Source organism: Anopheles arabiensis, chromosome 3 (assembly GCF_016920715.1).
Source record: "Anopheles arabiensis isolate DONGOLA chromosome 3, AaraD3, whole genome shotgun sequence".
In the NCBI taxonomy this organism is placed as follows: domain Eukaryota; kingdom Metazoa; phylum Arthropoda; class Insecta; order Diptera; family Culicidae; genus Anopheles; species Anopheles arabiensis.
Genome location: NC_053518.1, coordinates 53,365,423 through 53,384,844, shown reverse-complemented (window position 1 = coordinate 53,384,844; position 19,422 = coordinate 53,365,423). Strand labels below are relative to the sequence as shown.

The 19,422-nt window shown below is 41.3% G+C and overlaps 1 protein-coding gene across 2 annotated transcripts in view; it reads left to right on the top strand.

Annotated features, from left to right (window-relative positions):
• Window positions 1–19,422, top strand: part of LOC120900726 (GPN-loop GTPase 1) — a 55,025-nt gene that overhangs the window by 14,747 nt on the left and 20,856 nt on the right. The gene's annotated exons all lie outside the window — the stretch shown is intronic.

Below are 19,422 nucleotides of genomic sequence, written 5' to 3'. Positions count from 1 at the left end.
AACCAGTAGTCGTCCGGTCCTGAGCGGCACGGATAATCGACGTTCTACTGTATTTTCTGAAACGGCTCCAAATTGTTTGGACAAATGCTTCGGTCAGCCGCCGCCAGATGCGCTAGTCAAAATCTAAATTACACCAGCGAGTTCGGACAAAGTCCGTCTCCAACAGGAGCTAGTCTTGAAATGTAATTAGCTGCGGCGCTTTATTTCGAGCGATCTCTCCATTTTGTTAACCGTAGTGTCTATGATCGAATAACTACACGTTGTACTATGACCGTCTACCCGTGTAGGGCCATACATTTTGTACGGGAGATTGCTGATTCGCGGATTCAAAAGCTAAAGGCCGGGGACATTGCCCGTACTCGCTAGTGTAATTTTTATTTTCACTAGCGCATCTGGCAACGATCATCGCAAGCTAGATGTCGGTATAATTTATGTGTCAAAATTATTCATACTTGGAGTCTCATCAAGTAAGATAAACGTCCATAAATTGCAACAAAGTAGGCCGTTTATTGTTGTTGTTGGACAAATCGTCATTCATACAAAACGCTGGGCAACAGTTTTCCCCATCTTCCAACCTCTCTCCATCATTGGGTATAATTATAGCCTCCTCGACCCATAACATTTATTGACAGATTACCGCTAGATGGCGTACGCGTTCATAAAAATTAAACTACGGAGTACGATCAATGTAGCCCGGCCTTAATATCTTTTGATCTGCTCGTCGAATTTACATGAAATTTTATCAAAGCTGCATCTTGCTTTTAGTTAACTGAAAACATGTTTTCTGGAATTTTGAAAAATGTCTCACCGTATTTCTACGACCGCCTGCCCGGACAGGATCATACATTTTGTGTGTGGGATTGTAGTTTATCGAATTTTAGCTCTCAATATATATTCTTTAGCATGTCATAAATTTACGTTATGTTGTTAACTTACGAATAAGGTATAGGTATAGGTATAAGGTTGTCGTTTAGTAGATTTGTGGCACTTGGTTTGCTATCCGACTGCGTGGTACTGAATAAGTCTCGAAAGCCTATGTATACAGACATGCCGCATGGGATGTTACGCCTAATAAAAGAAAAAGAAGAAGAATTATGTAAAGTGATAATTTTAGTACAGGTGACCCCCGAGATACGACTGTATTTGGGACCGAAAACATGTTCCAAAGCAAGGCGTAGGTCGAAATGTTCGTATATTTGTGAATATAAAGTTTATTACCGAAGTTGAAAAGTCGAAATCTATTATATAGTATATTTTATTAAAAACGAGCTGAGCTACCAGGCTTCACGCGGGAGAACATTAATATCTCGTTTTAATTAAAAATAGAAGAAAATGGAATCTGAAGAGTGCTGAAACGATTTTATCCAAAAGCTTCGCTTGTTCTTATCTGCAGTAATAACCGTATTCCTCGCGAGACCTCGGTTCTGCGTTCATGGTGCTGGGTGTGATGCAGCAGAGAGTGATCGGGTGGTGGCTGGTCAACGAACGGATGTGCAGGTTTAGAATAAAATTTGCCTCCTCCAAGCACATGAGCCTACGAAGCACCTTCTTCAAGCATGCACACCGCCTTAGTTTCACCCGGAGACACCCGAGGGGTGATTCAAAGTCGCAAATTGGCCATGTTCTGATTGACGGAAGGCACTTCTCGGATATTATCGACATTAAAACGTTTTAGAGGCGCTAACGTCGACTTGGACCAATTCCTTGTCATGGTAAAGCTACGCCAGAAACTCCGTGGTTAACAACCAACGGAGTCAGGCCACCCCAAGGCTCAACCTGGACTGGTTGAAGCGTGCTGATGTGACAGAGGGATATGCGACAGCGATCGAGGAAGCGCTACCGACCGACAATAACATCGCCGCGTTGCCCCTCGCAGACCACTGGCGTATGGTGGAACGAGCCATCAGTACTGCAGCCGAACACAAGATCAGCCGCTTATTACGTAGAGAGAAAAAGGAATGGTTCGACAAAGAGTGCAGACGCGCACTATCCGCGAAGAATGCAGCGCGCGCCCGCATGCTACAGCTTGAAATCCGTCAGAACGTGGAGATCTACAGACGACTTAAAAAACAGCAAACCATGCTCTTCCAGACCAAGCAGCGCCTCAGTCGGGGGACACCCGCTTGTTCTACAGGAAATTGAAGGAGGCATGAAGCGGTTTTGCTCCTAAAACCGCAATGTGCCGGGATGCGGAAGGAAATCTCCTGACGGACGAGCGGGAAGAGATTGAAAGGTGTAAGTGCTACTACGAAGGACATCCGAATGGAGCAGAGACAGGAGAGGCTGGCGCAAGTTTTAGAACTAGGCAACCACCACAGCTTAAGAGCAATAAGGTTACCCAAAAATTCGAGCGTCTAAAGTCGTCATACTGCGAGGCGCCAGATGGTATCCCAGCGACAATTCTCAAGCGTTGTGCCGTATCGGTAGCTCCTGTTTTAACTAAGATTTTTATGAATCTCTGCGCACAGGAACCTTTCCATCACTGTGGAAGGTCTCATGGCTAACACCCATCCACAAACAGGGCAGCAAAAACGAAGCAGTGAACTATCGAGGTATTACCTCTTTAGCTGCCTGCGCCAAAGTGTTCGAGCTCCTCATCTATGAACCATTAATAGCATCTGCCGGCAAATACATCAGCACCAACCAACATGGATTCATGCCTAAGAGATCAACTTCGACAAATCTGATGCAATTCGTTAGCGGCTGTTATAAGTCCATTGATGATGGTATGCAGGTTGATGCCATTTACACGGACATTAAGGCGGCTTTTGACAGTGTGTCCCACAACATTCTTCTGGCAAAACTTGATAGACTTATATTATCACCACCCCTGGTAAAGTGGATGAAATCGTATTTATGTGGTCGTTCATATGCAGTTAGAATGGGCTCCCACCAATCTAGATCTATCGGTGCCTCTTCCGGCGTACCCCAGGGCAGCAACCTGGGGCCTCTGTTGTTTCTGCTCTGCATAAACGACTTGTGCACGGCACTCCCGGATAATGGTTGCCTACTCTACGCAGATGATGCTAAAATCTATCGTGAAATCCGTGAGCCCGAGGACCATCTTCAACTTCAAGCCACTTTGACTGAATTTGTCTCCTAGTGCAAGCGTAACGCACTAAGCGTCTGTATCGATAAATGCGCCATAATCACATTCAGCCGTTAAAGATTTCCAGCGCTGCTTAATTATACGCTTGATGGTCAGAACCTCGAAAGAGTGAACTGTGTAAAGAATCTAGGAGTCCTCCTAGATGCTAAACTCTCCTTCGAAGAACAGATAGACCAAGTAGTCGCTAGTGGCAATCGTCTACTTGGCTTGGTCATAAACATGACGCGCGAGCTTCGTGATCCTATGTGTTTCAAGACACTGTACTGCACACTTATCAGACCACTGCTGGAATATGCTAGCATTGTTTGGTGGCCATCATCTACTCGGGCACTTGCGCGGCTAGAGTCCATCCAAAGGAAGGCAACGCGCTTCGCCCTTCGTGATTGGCTGCGTCGTCTCGACTACAGAACTAGATGTTTGCTGCTTGGGATCCCGCCTCTCGCCGAACGTGTTGAGCACACCAAACTGGCATTTATCACGGGAATCTTAAACGGAACCATCGACTGTCCCGAGCTACTTTCAAGGATTCACCTCTATGTTCCTGCCAGAATACTTCGTCGCCGACCAATGCTGGCAGTCGCTGAAACCCGAACAGCATTTGGCTCTCGCAACCCCCTTCTTTGTATGTGCCGTCTATTAAATTCAGCTGACGATATTTATGAGCCTGGAATGACGATAACAGAACTGACTTCACTTTTAAGTGTTCGGAATGCGGAATGCAACTATAACAATATATAAATGTTCTGTTCGTTATCTAATGTGTATTGTAAACAAATTTTGACTCGAGAGGGCTTCATAGTCCATCGATTAATTAATAAACTAAACTAAACTAAACTAAACTGCAGGCTTCACCGACTGCTGAGATCGAGAAGACTTCGAGCCCACACGAAATGTGAGATATATCGCACATTGATTCGCTCGGTGGTCCTCTACGGACACGAATACTGGACCATTCGAGCGGAGGATGCAAACGCTCTGGGCGTGTCCATCCTTCGCATCCTTCGGATCATTGCTGAACTGTACGGCGAACCGAGCATCCTGGCAGTGGCGAAGGCTAGCAGGATACGATGGCTGGGGCAAGTCATGAGGATGCCGGACTCGTGCCCCACCAAGAAGGTGTTAGACTGCGATCCCCAGTTCGGCATAAGGCGCAGGGGAGCACAGCGAAATCGGTGGCTGGACCAGGTGAAGCGAGACCTGACGAGTTTTATTCTCGTGACAGTAAACATACTGAAGTTATTGTTTACGTATAATTTCCACAGTACGTGATTCCTTGTTCTTCTTCTTCATCTTTGATAGAATAACCAGTCATAGCAGGCTAATCAGTGCTACGTATTGAGGGCTCGCGAGGCTTACACCCAGGACCCAGGAAATATCCGTTTCAACGTGGTACTCGGATATTTTTACACCTTGTAAGGATGCTTTAGCATTTTTCGACCTGAATTTGATATACGCAATAGTTCGATCTAGTGATGCGCCTTGCGTTCCTAACCTGCCAGGTGCGATCCGTTCTAGCATGCAATCATCCGTACGGCGATGCTTATTTTTAACCCAAGCAGGTTCAAACTGAACCTGTTACTGCCATCGATCTTTGCGATCCGACCTGACCCGGCTGCTATCAACGATCTTATCGAAACGATCTGAACCGGCTGTTCTCAGTGTTCTCTGAAATCTATGCTGGACCGGATGCTCAGTGCTCTCTGCGATCCGGCCTAGAACGATCGACATTCGACATCGACGATACTCTCTTTGATTTGATGAGCCGGTTAGCTGTAAAAAAATCAACCAGGTCTGGAACGTTTGATGATCTGCCCTCTTTCAAACGATGGGCCAGTTTGCCAAGCATAAACCAGCAAGTGAAATCTGAACCTGTTTTTCTCAGCGTTTTTTTTTTTGATCCGGTATAGAATGTCGTTCTTTTTTCTTTTGCTGGTTTCTAGAATGGATACTCATACACATTCTTTCTGTGTAATTGATAACAGCGCAAGCCATATTCTCTCAATCACAGAGATAACGGTACAATACCTGCGCCACGAAGCTAGAAAAGGATATAGATTTGTGATAAAGTGAGAAGCTAATCGCCAAAATTTAAGGAGACAATCCAGCGCTAGCGGTAAATGCAATGAATGAATTACTTCTCTTCTGTCATTCACATCTTATTGGTATTATTGCGTTATTTGGACTGGATTGTGGTAATCAATGAATTGCTTAGTGTTGGGTGCAAAACTCATGCATCTTCAAAGAACGCATTTCAATTGTTACTTGAGATCTTCTTTGATCAGCTAAATACTTAGGGTGCACGACAAGTTTAGTCTTCCGGAATATCTTATTGAACACCGTTTATTGGCCCGTGGAATAGCGCTATTCTTATGGACAATTAAAGTGCACTACCCGTCTATTAGACACTCTGATGGTGCACCGCACAGGATAATTTATTTATTTATTGAAGATAATTGCGTGGCGCGCGCAGGGGCCTTTGCAATATTAAAATAAAGTAATACTTAAAATAACCTTACTTGCTATATATTTGAAAACAGACATGAACATTTAAACGTGGCAACTGTAATGTTGAAGTCAAAAAAGCAGTAGAACTTATTGAAAGCTTTACACATTGAAATAATTGGATCATGAGCTCCTCTGGAAGTACGGGCCCGGTCTATTTTGATCAGAAAATTTCGAGGACGTAGCGCGTGGTCAGGGGCGTACAAATTTATTTTAAGAAGAAGCTCGGCAGCATCAATTTCGCCTTTTATTAATTTTGCTACAAAAACTGCTTGTGCTACCTCCTTACGTCTCTCTAAGGACTGCAATCCTAGAAGAAGCCGTCTAGTTTGATAGGTTAGCGGCTGGTCCATGTTCCACCGTAAGGTTCTTATAGCTATTTTTGTGAATTTTTTCTGAATTCGCTCAATTCGTGTGGACCAGTTGTTAGTGTGCGGAGACCATGTTACAACATTAAATTCAAGTACGGACCGGACTAACGCGACAAACAGTTGTTTTAAACAGAAAGGGTCATTAAAATCAGATGTCAGACGATGAATAAAACCAAGCTGCCGATATGCTTTGTCGATGACGTACGAATATTGTTGACGGAAGGAGAGTGATGAGTCAAGAATAGTGCCGAGGTCCTTAGTTTCTATGTTACGTGGGATTATACACGAGTCAAGATTATAGTCTCGCTTGATAGGGTCTTTTTTACGAGCAAAACTAATCACGCAACACTTATTGACACACAAGGATAGCGAGTTCGCAGAGCACCAATTGGTAAATACGTCTAGGCTGTGCTGGAGAGTCGAGCTGTCCGAATCATTTCTAATGGTCGCATAAATCTTGATATCGTCCGCATACATAAGCAAACATTGATTTGGGAGCGCAAATACAACATCATTAATAAATAGGATAAACAATACTGGGCCAATGTTACTTCCCTGTGGGACACCGGAGGAACTAACGAACACGTTGGACAAGCACTTATTGATTTTAACACAGTATGATCTTTGGTTTAAATATGATTTTAACCATATGACTAGATTATTATGAAAGCCAAGCCGGCTCAGTTTCGCAAGGAGTATGTCATGGTTAATCCGGTCAAATGCTGACATGAAATCAGTATAAATTGCATCAATCTGTGACTTGCCGTCCATTGCCGTAAGGCATTCAGACATGAATTGAACGAGATTGGTCGACACCGATCGTTTGGGAACAAATCCGTGCTGGCTTGGACTGATATAATTCAAGCCACCCCTGACTAACGCTTCCTGGACAAGAATTTCGAGTATTTTTGCTGATGCACATAGGGAAGTTACGCCACGATAATTAGATATAACATGTCTCGGACCTTTTTTATGAACGGGTGTCATCCACGAAGACTTCCACATAGTAGGATATGTAGAACTGTGCAGAGAAAGCTTAAACAGATGAACCAGTGGCTCTGAAAGATAAGTTGAGCACTTCTGTAAGACTATTGCTGGGATCCCGTCCGGACCCGGGATAAATGAGGGTTTAATTTGTTTGATTGCATTTTCTACCGATTCATTTGTGATGACAATATCATTTATAGACATATCTAGAACATCCGCGGGTGTGTGCTGCAGGGCAGTTGCAATATTAATTGGTGACGAAGATTGAAGGTCGAAAACTGAACTAAATTTTTTGGCAAAGAGCTGACTGATTTCAAGTTCACTTGTGGCTTTCTCGGTGTCTAGTGACATTACTGACGGGATTTTTGCATTTTTCCTCTTACGGTTAACGAAAGAAAATATTTTAGTCGGATCGTTGGATATACTTCGTTGAAGTTTGTTGATATAGATTCTATACAGATGCCTGTTGAATCTTCTATAGTTGCCACTAACACTGTTAAACAATAGTCTGTCGGAGTGAAGATTAGACTTTATGAGACAATGTAAAGCTCTATTTTTCGCAGATTTAAGTCTTTTTAATTCTCTATTGCCCTACAGGGGACCGGAAGCTGCGCGCTCTTGTAAAGTAGGGCAGCATTTTTGAAGGACTAGACCAACCTTAATTTGAAAGGAGTCGATTGCCGAATCGATTGATAAGGTGGGATTGCTATCATAATTAAGGAATGACCAGTCAGTATTGGCAAAAGCGTCAATCATTTTTGGGAAATCAGCTTTTCTAAAATCGAGATGTCTCAAGCTGTTCGATCCAGTGACTTCCGTAGCAGTCTGGGTTGTTGATGGAAGTGTAATATTGACCAGCAAGCTCGGATGATATCGGTCTTCCTCAGTTAAACAATCTATAGAACGGAAAATTCTCATACCATTCTCAATTATACGCGGGCTTACGAATATAAGATCAAGTTCAAGATCAAGACCCATGATTGTTTACATTATTATTGACCTGAGATAGTCCCACAAAGCTGAGAGTATCAAGCAGTTGGGAGCAGGCTGGGGATACACGGGATCTCTGAATGTTGACATGTAGAGAACCGTGAGTGTCACATAGCCAAGAAAGGCCTGGTTGATTGAAGTCTCCCAACACGAGGATCGTGTCTTGTGGATATTTCTCAGAAATTTCCATAAGTGATGAACAGTAAGCGGCAACATATTCGGTATTATTACTAAGAATCGGTGGAACGTAAACGGTACCGATTATTATGAATGAAGTGCCAACACGCATGCGGATCCAGATACTTTCGGTTGATGAGCTCGCAACAGTGATTACTGAGGGACGATGCATGGTTTTAGCCGCAATCAGTACCCCTCCCCCTCGGGTTTTCTGGCTATTTGAGGAGTTACGGTCCATTCGGAAAACATCATATCGGTCATCGAAGAGTGCAGACGAGGCAATGTCATCCTTGAGCCAGGTTTCTGTGATCGCGATGATATCAAAAGAACAGCTTGAAGATGCATTGAAGAAACTCGAGAGTTTTGTCCGTAGACCTCGGGTGTTTTGGTAATACACGGAAAGCTCAGATATGCAAGAATAATTTTGTCGAAAAATAGTGGAGGCAAACCCTGCTGGGTTGACATTAGCGCCACGTATTTGTGTGAGTGTTGGATCGGCATCATTTTGATCGTTCTGCTCATTATTTGTTACGGATTCGTGATCATTTGGGTGAATTTGGGTAAGAACATGAGCGCATTCATTCGTTGATGGAGGAGTAATATTCAGGTGAGAGCAATCACTTTTAATGAAAGGTGAGCCGGATTCCGTGTTCTTGTGTTCAAGTGCCGTCCTCGTTTGATAAATATGCGTGTGTGTGTGCGTGACGTTAGAGATTAGTGCAGGATTCGGTGGAGCAGAATGTGCACGCACACAAGCACTACTTAGTTCGTTTGCGGTGTGGGTGAGGCTCGTGGAGTGTGTGTAAACATTGAACGGTTGTCATTGATGACATCAGAAAACAATCGTTTCGATGGATTTGTGCGGCGTATTTTTGCGGGTGGGTGACTACTTCGTGGCGTATTATGATCGAGCTGAGTCATACGTGCGAATCCAGTTCTAATCTCGTTTGTTAATGGTTCGATTATGGATTTAATGCTCTCAGCAACTGTTGTTAAAGCCGTCTGGAAACCAGATTGAATGGCTGCGTTCTTAACAAATTTGGTGCGCGGATTCAACAAAACGTTATTACAGCCACTGCAGCACCAGTGAATTTGTTTGTATTCAGAGATGCGCTGGAGTAAGTCTGCGGGTATAGAAGAGCAGCGCCGATGGAATGGAGAGTTGCATAAGCAACAGCTAATGAAAGCTTCCGTGATTTCCGTGGTGCAAGAGTTGCAGATGTTTGCCATTATTAGGGAACGATGTATCTTGGCTATGATGACAGCAATGTTGATTGTAGCGATGACGGCAGGGATGCGCGAAGGCGCGACCAGGTTGGAAAGCGAAATTAGCACGAGATTATCGAGAGTTGGAACGGTTGAACTTTATTCCAATATCGCGATGATGTTTATGGATGCAATGGTATTCACAAAAACTAAAACTTATATGATGAATAGCGTGAATTTTTGACAAAAACACGGAGCGCTATATGAATGCGACTATTACGTCAAACGTCAAAAACTGAACTGATAATGTCAACCCAACGGAAACAGCTTAACACTTTATGCGTTTTTCATAGAGCGATGTTGTTAGATGCTATTTGCTTCTATTAAGAACTATTAATTCAATCAGTGTAGTGTAATTTTATCTATACTGATTTTAACATTCCGCTATTCGCGCTGGATTGTCTCTTTAAATTTTGGCGATTAGCTTCTCACTTTATCTTTATCTCACTTTTCTGGCTTCGTGGCGCAGGTATTCTACCGTTATCTCTGTGATTGAGAGAATATGGGTTGCGCTGTTATCAATTGCACAGACAGAATGTGTATGAGTATCCATCCATTAATCTTATTGGCTTTTTTACTCATCATTAAAATTGCAAGTACATCGCAAAATATATCTGTTTTACTTCTTTATTTAACAGTATACTGAGTAAAATATGATCAATTTTAGTTCAAAACAAAAAAACAAACGTCCTTTTAACCTTGACCTTTTATTGTCTTTCAGGCCAAGACCGCAAAGCGCCGGCTAACCAATTTTAATGTCTTTGATGTCCTTAACCTTTCAATGTCCTGGACCTTTTAACTAAAATATGTACGGCGTAACGGTATTACGTTTTTCAGGGGTAGAAAATTTTTACACATTCTGTAATCTATTACTTAGCTTTGTTTGAATTGAAACGGAATGCACATGAAAGATATTATTGCACATGAAAGATATTACTCTATATTGAGTGGATACTTTGAAGATATTCATATACAAAGTGAGCAAGTGAAAAAAATGTAACCATGGCAGGTTAACTAGAACCTGCATTCCACGTTCCGTTATTTTTCTCCAGATTGGCAGGTTCGTTCCGTTCTACAATTTTCGGAGTTATTCCCATCATTAGTTCGATCCTATCTAATACGTTACGCTCCATGCAAAAACGTAAATTGGACAATATGTATCTTAGTTTTCTTTGAACCCTTGGTAACGGCAACATTTATTCGATGGCCACATTTCTGGATTTTAATATTTTAGTAGAAAATGTTCCTGCAGCAAATAAATGAGAAACAAATTAAATTGTTTCTCTTGCTACAAAAATGTTTCAGCAACTTGTATTTGACAATTCGTTAAGACGATTTAGACCTCCATAGAACTTGATCGAATTAGAAATTCCAGTTTAGTGGGCGTTTTGGAGCGTACCAACGGCTCCGGACTAACCGTTCAATTAAGACGGTATTACGTTAAACTAAAAGAAACGAATCTATCTTCTCGCCAGTATGGAAGCTAAAACTCGGTGTGATTGTTTTTATTGACGTTTATGACTTGCATCCTTTAGAGTTAATTTACACGAGTATTTAGACGTTCGACTCCCGAAAAGAATTGAGATGCGACTGCCGACAATAAATTTTAGAATTGTCGAATGTTACGAATCCGAACACTAAAGGCCGAGTTGTTCAATCGAGTTTCACTTCTTCAAATATTTCACTAAAATTTCTGTCTTCTTATTTTTCTTATATTTAGCGTAAACGTCATACGTGGACATGCTGGCCTATACAGACTTTCGATACATTCGTTACTACGTGGAATCGGTCCATTTTAGGCTTAAACCCAGGAAGGGCATGTTGTTAAGTCGTACGAGTTGACAACTGTACCATTTATAGCAAAATTTCTCATCCTGCTCAAGGATAATGTATTTAGAAGGTTGATTTTTATCGCTTTTGCTGGACGGCATTGAGGGGGACATCTGTCACTCTCTGCATACAAATTTCATTACCCCGCACCAGCCCTCCCCGATTTTTATACCGGAGCCCCCCGAAGAGATATGTCAAGTCGATAAATGTCATTTTGCTCTGAACAACTTCACCTTGTCATTTATAACACCTTGATCCTGCTTCAGTAAAGTTTTTACTAAAACGGTTCAGTAATAGAATATTTTAGTGATTTTCAGCATAAATGTCATGTTTTTACTGATTTTCAGTAAAACAATTTACTGAATGCATTTCAGTAATTCACATTTTACTCTAAACAGTCAAATCAGTGTCAAATTAGTTGTCGCGCACACGAAAGTGTCTTTCGGAGCACCAGCTTACAAGGTTTACCTAGCCAATCCGGCATCGTCAAAGCGTTATCGGTCGACGTAAATACTTTTTCGGGCGTCGTAAACCCTCAATTGGGCACTGTCATTTCTATTCGGGCCTTGTGAAGTATGAATCGGGCAAAGTACAGAATGAATTGGGCCTACTTTATATTTTGTTGCTTTCTAGCTGTAAAACAATACTTTTTTGCTAGTAGTTGAACTGATATGTATGAAAATTCACTATTTTTAAGTTTAATCACTAAACAAATTATTCAAATTCCTTTTTTTTATTTTTAATTCCACACCGTACAATGCAATTTGGTTTTATATTTTTAAAAAAATATAATATGTTTGGTGATTTAATTAGGTAAACATTTTAAAATAATGTATAATAAGTTAAACAACATGCAAAATACGTATTTTTAATCAACTTGATAGATCAAACACACCGAAGCTACCGATTTAACACCATCAAGAGGAGGACGCTTTCATTCTGTACTATGCCCGATTCATACTTCACAAGGCCCGAATAGAAATGACAGTGCCCAATTGAGGGTTTACGTCGCCCGAAAAAGTATTTACGGCGACCGATAACGTTTTGACGACGCCCGATTGGCTAGGTAAACCCTGTAAGACAGGCACAGTACACGCCGACTTAAGCACAATAATAAACGCACCAACTGGCTCTTGGCAAATAATCCCTTCATTAATTTATTCAATTGATTTTATACTCTAAAAATGCTGACCGTCGTCGATCAGCATATTCTTCTTAGTCTATTCTTCCATATTCTTAGCCTATTTTTCCATTTAATCGTTAAACCAGCGCGCATCGCTTACGCGATGCATAATGTAGCTAGTCAGCATTTATTGACCTAGCAACGCTTTGTTTTTTAAGTCTAAATTGTCGTCAGCGACATTAGTCGTTTCACTGAATATCAGTAAAATAAATGACTGAAAATGCAGCAATTCATTCTGTCAAATCGACCTGTCAGTCAGAATATCAAACAAAACAACGCGGTGTCCTCGTGCTCGTGGTGTGTAAAAAGTTGATTTGGTAGGTGCTTACAGGCACCTCAATAAAAATTCAGATGATATTTAGGCTTGCGGGGTTAATTTAAAAGAATTGACAGCCGTGTTGGTGTGTATATTGTTGACTACAATCCACTGTGCTTGCTAAAATTTCGTGGTGTCTGTGAGCGCTCAACACTTGTTGCGACAAAATGCAGTATAAAAACTGTATAAAACAACATAAAACATGTATGAATATTAACTGGGGGACTGGCATTCTCTGCGCATCAATAAAAAACACAATTTAAAATAAGTATTCATTTTTTTCATTTTTCATTTTTAATCGCTACTAACTACTGAAATCAGTAATATGAGAATGGCTTTACTGCAGTCTCAGTAAACGAACAGTCATTTTGGTGAGCACCGGACATAACTGAATGTTTCAGTAAACATTGTTTTTACTGAAAGGATTACTGAAACTTCAGCTCAAAAAAATGCAGTAAAATTTTACTAAAGTTCAGTAAACAAAGTCTTCTGTGTGGGACCGCCCCTTAACTTCAGTAACCAAGTAAGAGCCGTGGGTGCCTGGAGCTGAGCGGAGCTGGCTATTAATATAGGCTTTCTTAACATGTGAAGTTCCATATTCCCTTTTTATAACATTACTGTGCATGTTTCCTGTAGACTTTAAACATTTAACTAGAGGTTTTTAATTACAAATGTACTTTTCTAACTCGTCCTGTTGGAATAGAGGTCAACTCGCAGAACTGACTATCCGACTGGTTAGAACTGAATAAGTCTCTAAAGCCGTGTATAGGTCGGCATGTCCGCGTTGGACATTTCGCAAAATGGGATTGAAGTGTTAAAAACATAAAAAACTGTTCTTACTGTGTGTTTAGGACCCAACAGTGTTTGGGTTTTGCTACTCAAATGCTGTTTTGTGCAATACACAACATGCTCAAATTTCCCTCTAAACGAATATGAAACAATAATTGCAATGGTTTTTGATGCATGGCTGCTGGCTCACAATTGCAATTGGTTGTATTCAACGCTTTTTATCGATATATGCGATATAAATTAAGGTAACACCAATAATAAAAAAAGAAACAGACATCAAGGATTGAATAAAGCAAGAAACAACATTTGTAAGGGTTATAAATGAATAAAAATCACATTAAAGTATGCGCATAATATTTGTTCTATAGCGACCCTTTTGCGGTCATACTTTAAGCAATAATATTTGATACATATTTTACGAAGTGTAAACCAAATCAATTGTTAATATTTTTGAATAAAAACAATAGCTCTGCCCCACATTTATACTTCAATTAATATACAGCCTCGCCCGTGAATGATGCCTTTATTAAAGAAAAGTTTTTCCATCAAATAAGAATGAACAATTTTAATAAAAAATTAAAGTTCAAAATGTTGGAGATGGAGTTGCTGCAGGATAATATTGACACATTGCCACAGAAAGTGCCATTTTTAACAAAATATTAACTTTTTGATGAATACCATCTCTTGATGAAACCGTCAAGAATAGGAAAATGGAATGAGAAGAAGAGAGGAAAGGAAGAAGCACCAACTGGAGCCGTTGGTACGCTCCGAAACGCTCAACACTAAACTGGAATTTCTAATTACTCCAAGGTGTATGAAAATTTTGCAAGAGAAACAAATAGATTTTTTTTACGATTTTTTGCAGGAACATTGTCGGACACCTTTGCTTGCCAAAACGAATCAAAAAATATTATCTTAATTTTAAAACATTCTGGCTAGCAAATATGTGCACATCATTTGAAATAAATATGAAAATCAAGAAATGGCACATCAATTATCCATTTTACGTTTTTGTATGGAGCGTAACGTACTAGAAAGGATCGAATAGTTTCGCGTATAGTTAATTAATATTGAAAAATAGTATAGTATTCTTACAAGGGCTGACAATATCCGAGAACCATGTTGAATCGAATATTTGTATCACAAAAAGTCGATGGAGCAGTTATAAGTACCGTCGTACTGCAAGTGTTTGTACATCAGGAAAAGCGTGGAAATCGCGAGGAATTGTCGGTCCTGTGGTAATATCGTCAAGACTTTACTACGCGTCCGTCCTGGGTTTAAGCTCGTCATGGACCGAGCCCTCAATATGCAGTAGTGATTATTCTGCTATGGGTGTTAAATAAATCAGTGATAGATGTGCCAAATAAGAAGAAAAAGAAGGCTGAAACAATACGAAAGCCGAAAAAAATAGTAAGTAAAACAATAAATAACTAATTTTGCCTTTGGCGAATATAAATTAAAAATAGAACATTATTAAATTGGTGTTTACATAGTTCCTTGTGTCATTAATGAAGACACGATGTTGTTGCTTTGAACTCTGGAACTTAACTAAATTTATTCAAGAAAAACACCAACTGATACACTCCGAATATTCTGCGATACGAGCTGTCGGACGCGGATTCGAGCTTTTTAATTTTTTTCAGAACGGCGTTTATCTGTCAAACGTCATCTGGCAGTTAAAATCCATTCGGAAAAGGCAGTTTTTGGCCGTGTGTGATAACTGCTTTAGTGTATATTTGAAAGAATGTTTGCTATTTACTAGCTTTTTTATCTAGTTGCAAATTTGCATGATAATACTCTTTATCTTTTGTAACAAGAAAAGGTTTAAAATCAGTTTTATTTGGTTGTCATATGTCATATGGTTGGTAGCAGCCCAAGAAACATTTCCCATACCTTTTGCACTTAAACATGTCTTAAAACATTCTTTACAATGAGTGTACTGAGCGGCATAGTTTTAACACGTTGTCTGCCACGTCAGCCACTATGTGGCTGATGGGTTTTTTCCGATCGGGCCACGTCAGCCACATAGTGGCTGACACATTACACATTGTAAAAGACGTGTTACAAGAGATAAATTTGCACGTATTTCGGTCGGTTCATTCACAATGCTTTTCTTTCACGGTTATTATTTCTCAAAAAAAATGATTCAAATATCAAAATGAGTTTCTATTATGTTTTCATAAATAAATGAGTATGAGAATGAACAATAATTAAAAGATCTTGGAGTTCATTTATTCATCCTTTACTTTTGATGCACAATCTTAAAACACTCATCACTAAGTTGAGGTTGATCGGGACAGCTTGGACAATACGTAAACGATCTTTTCAAAGTTTCACGTGCCTTTCATCGGCCCATGCTTTGCCTGTCATTGTTGTAGCATCGTTTGCATGCGCGTACCAAAGCGTTGCAAAGCGTTGGAGTCGGAATGTCACCGACTTTTGCGAGAGGTAAAGAAAGGGAAGGGAAGGGAGGGGAGGGGGGGAGGGGTTCCAAGAATGAAATTCCATGGAATTAGCCCAACAAACGACATTATGGAGCGACTGAGACAACAAAGAGAATTGGTGAATTTGATTTAAAAGAGAAAAAATGCAAAAGCAAATGCATTCGTTTCAAAGAGTGATTCCGTGGCCTGACGGGGCAGTTCAGTGGGCATGTATGGTGGCAGACAACGTGTTAACATGTCTTTTGAAGATGATTACCAGTCTTTAAAGTTGTTAAACCTTTGAAACGTTCTGAAGTCGCTTATTAGACTGTCTGTTAAAACTAAAATTGGAGTTTTGATGGCTGACTTTAATCAACTTGTAAACGCATTCCTAAGCACGTTCAAAGACTTGTTTCTTGAGACTATGACGTTTATAAGACTGTCTGTTAAAACTAAAATTGGAGTTTTGATTGCTGGCTTTAATCAACCGGTAAATGTATTCTTAAGCATGTTTCAAAACTTGTTATTTGAGACTAAGGCATCAATATTAATTGATCTTATTAAATGCATATTAAGTCTCGTAGTACAGTCGTCAACTCGTACGACTTAACAACATGCCCGTCATGGGTTCAATCCCCAAATAGACTATGCCGCCATACGTAGGACTGACTATCCTGCTATGGGGGGGAATCAATAAGTCACTGAAAGCCAAGCCCACAAGTGGGTACGGGCAGGCCTTGACCGACATCGGTTGTTGAGCCAAAGAAGAAGAAGAAGATTAAGTCTTGAACGAAGGGAACTTGAAACAGGCTATACAGGTTGTACCTGAAATACGCTATTAACGAAAAACGTTGAAGAGCCGAGTATTTCTAACTTCTGCGTCAATTGTATTTTGGGATTTTTAGCCAAATAATAGGCCCGATTATTAAACACAAACGGAAATGACACAAGACAAACGGAAAATAGATATGCATTTTGAAACCGTTCTTGTCATAGACAAGTTTCGTTATTTTTTTTCTTTCGTTAAAGTTGTATCAAAGCCGCCTTTGTCGATGTGTCAAAATGTTCAAAATCTAAATAAGAAACGTAAACAAGGTTATTTAAGACACGATCGTTTATGAAGCTAACAATCTTTGTTTAAAACATCGAAATGATATTCTCCAACTTCGTGAGTGACAATAGCAGCAGTGAAGAAGAAACAACGGTAGATCTGGCAAAACAGCTCCGACTGCTGTGTTTGTGTCGACTCGTTACAACTTTCTAACCAAGCGTGAGTTAAGCATGTGGATCATTTGTGCAAACCGTGTTATACATGTTTCATTTCGTGGTTGTTAATTTCAAATTTAAGAAAAAAAATCGAGTGTCGAAGGAAATTTTCCTTGATATTCTGGCGGAGATCGAGCCCTCCGAGTCTTTGTTATTCCTAAAAGTGTATGCAGTATTAGATGTGATAATTACATGTGCTTATGCTGCTTGTTGTTGAAGCAGTCACTCACTGAGGAAGTTGCTGGAATCCAATGCTGTTGAACGCAAACTGAGTGCGTGAGCCATCTTTCGACTACCATCGAACAACAACAGAGGAAGGAAATAACAGCAGCTTCTTAAGCCAAAACAGCAGCACGTTACCAGTATCTCCAGCATATCGCCATTTGTATGGATATGGCAGTACACATATTTTTGTTTACTTACTTACTTACTTATCCGGCGCTACAACCGCTTTGCGGTCTTGGCCTGCCTCAGGAGTGTCCGAAACCACTCACGGTCTTGCGCCTTCGTCTGCCAGTCCGTTATCCCGGCCTTAATGGCGGACGCCTCCACGCCATCTTGCCACCTCAATTTGGGCCTACCACGCCTCCTCTGTCCTTGTGGACGGCCTAAAAAGACTTTACGGGCTGGGTCGTCCGTTTCCATGCGTACAACATGTCCAGCCCACCGGAGCCTGGCGAGCTTAATACGCTGTACGACAGTGAGGTCGCCGTACATGTCGTATAGCTCGTCATTATAGCGGCTCCTCCATTGTCCTTCCACACATACGGGGCCAAGTATCCTTCTGAGCATCTTCCTCTCGAACGCGGCTAGGAGGGTTTCGTCAGATTTGGACAGTGTCCATGTCTCAGAGGCGTATGTGAGTACTGGAACTATATAGGTACTATATAGTCCGTCGCGACAGGTTCTTTGAGGTGAACTGATTTTTCAGGCTGTAGAATGACCGGTTGGCAGCCAGCATCCTTGCACGCAACTCAGCTTTCATGCTATTGTCGTTGCTGACCTTTGATCCAAAATAGGTGAATTCTGGGACGACTTCAAAAGTGCGTTCACCTATCTGTACATCACGCCTACGTAGATTCGGATTATTTATTGGTAGGCCCGCTGATGTTGCCACCATCAGTTTGGTCTTTGCCTCGTTTATCTGCAATCCGAGGTTCTCTGCCGCCTGCTCAATCCCTTGGTAGCAGACTAATGATGTCTATATCATCAGCGTATACCAGGATCTGGGTTGACTTATAGAAGATGGTTCCCGTAGTCTCCACCCTCGAGTCGCGGATGGCCCTTGAAGGTCCCAGTTTGAATAGGAGACAGGCAAGCCCGTCTCCCTGGCGCAGACCTTTGGTGGAATCAAAAGGTCCTGAGAGTTTTCCATCCACCCTCACCTGGCATGTGACGTTGGTCATAGTCATTCTAACTAGCCTTATCAGTTTGGCCGGGATTCCAAATGAGCTCATAGCGTCGTACAGTTTTACCCTGGCTATGCTATCATATGCGGCTTAGAAGTCTATGAAGAGATGGTATGTGTCGTTTTTGTATTCAGCCATCTTCTCCAAGATCTGCCGCATGGTGAAGATCTGATCAGTGGTTGATTTTCCGTTTCGGAATCCTCTTAGATAATTTCCGACTATCTCTTCGACGTGCGGGACAAGGAGAACCTGAAGGATCAGGGAGAATATTTTATAGGCGGTATTCAACACCGTAATACCCCTGTAGTTGTTGCAGTCCAACCTGTCTCCCTTCTTGTATATGGGGTAGATGATGCCGAGATTCCAATCACTAGGCATCGATTCGCTATCCCACACCTCAGTAACAATTTGATGAATCTCGTTTTCTAGTCGTGCACCTCCATTTATGACCAGTTCAGCTGCAATTCCGTCGGTTCCGGGTGCCTTGTTATTTTTCAGCCGACGGATAGCCTTTCGTGTTTCTTCTATGCTAGGTGGCAGTAGCATGACACTATCTGCTAGTGGCGCTTCTAGCTGTTCGTTAAACTGGTCGTTGAGTAATTCATCAAAGTACTGAGCCCACCGCGAGAGGACCTCTGGCTGGTTACTAACCAGATCTCCATCTTTGTTGCGACAGCAGGTTACCTTAGGTACAACGTTGTTTCGGTGACCTGCTATCGCTTGGTAAAACTTTCGTGTCGGTCCGTACGCCTCTCTGGTTTGATCGAGTTCCCGCATGTTTTGCTCTTAAGGCATGCTTCTTGG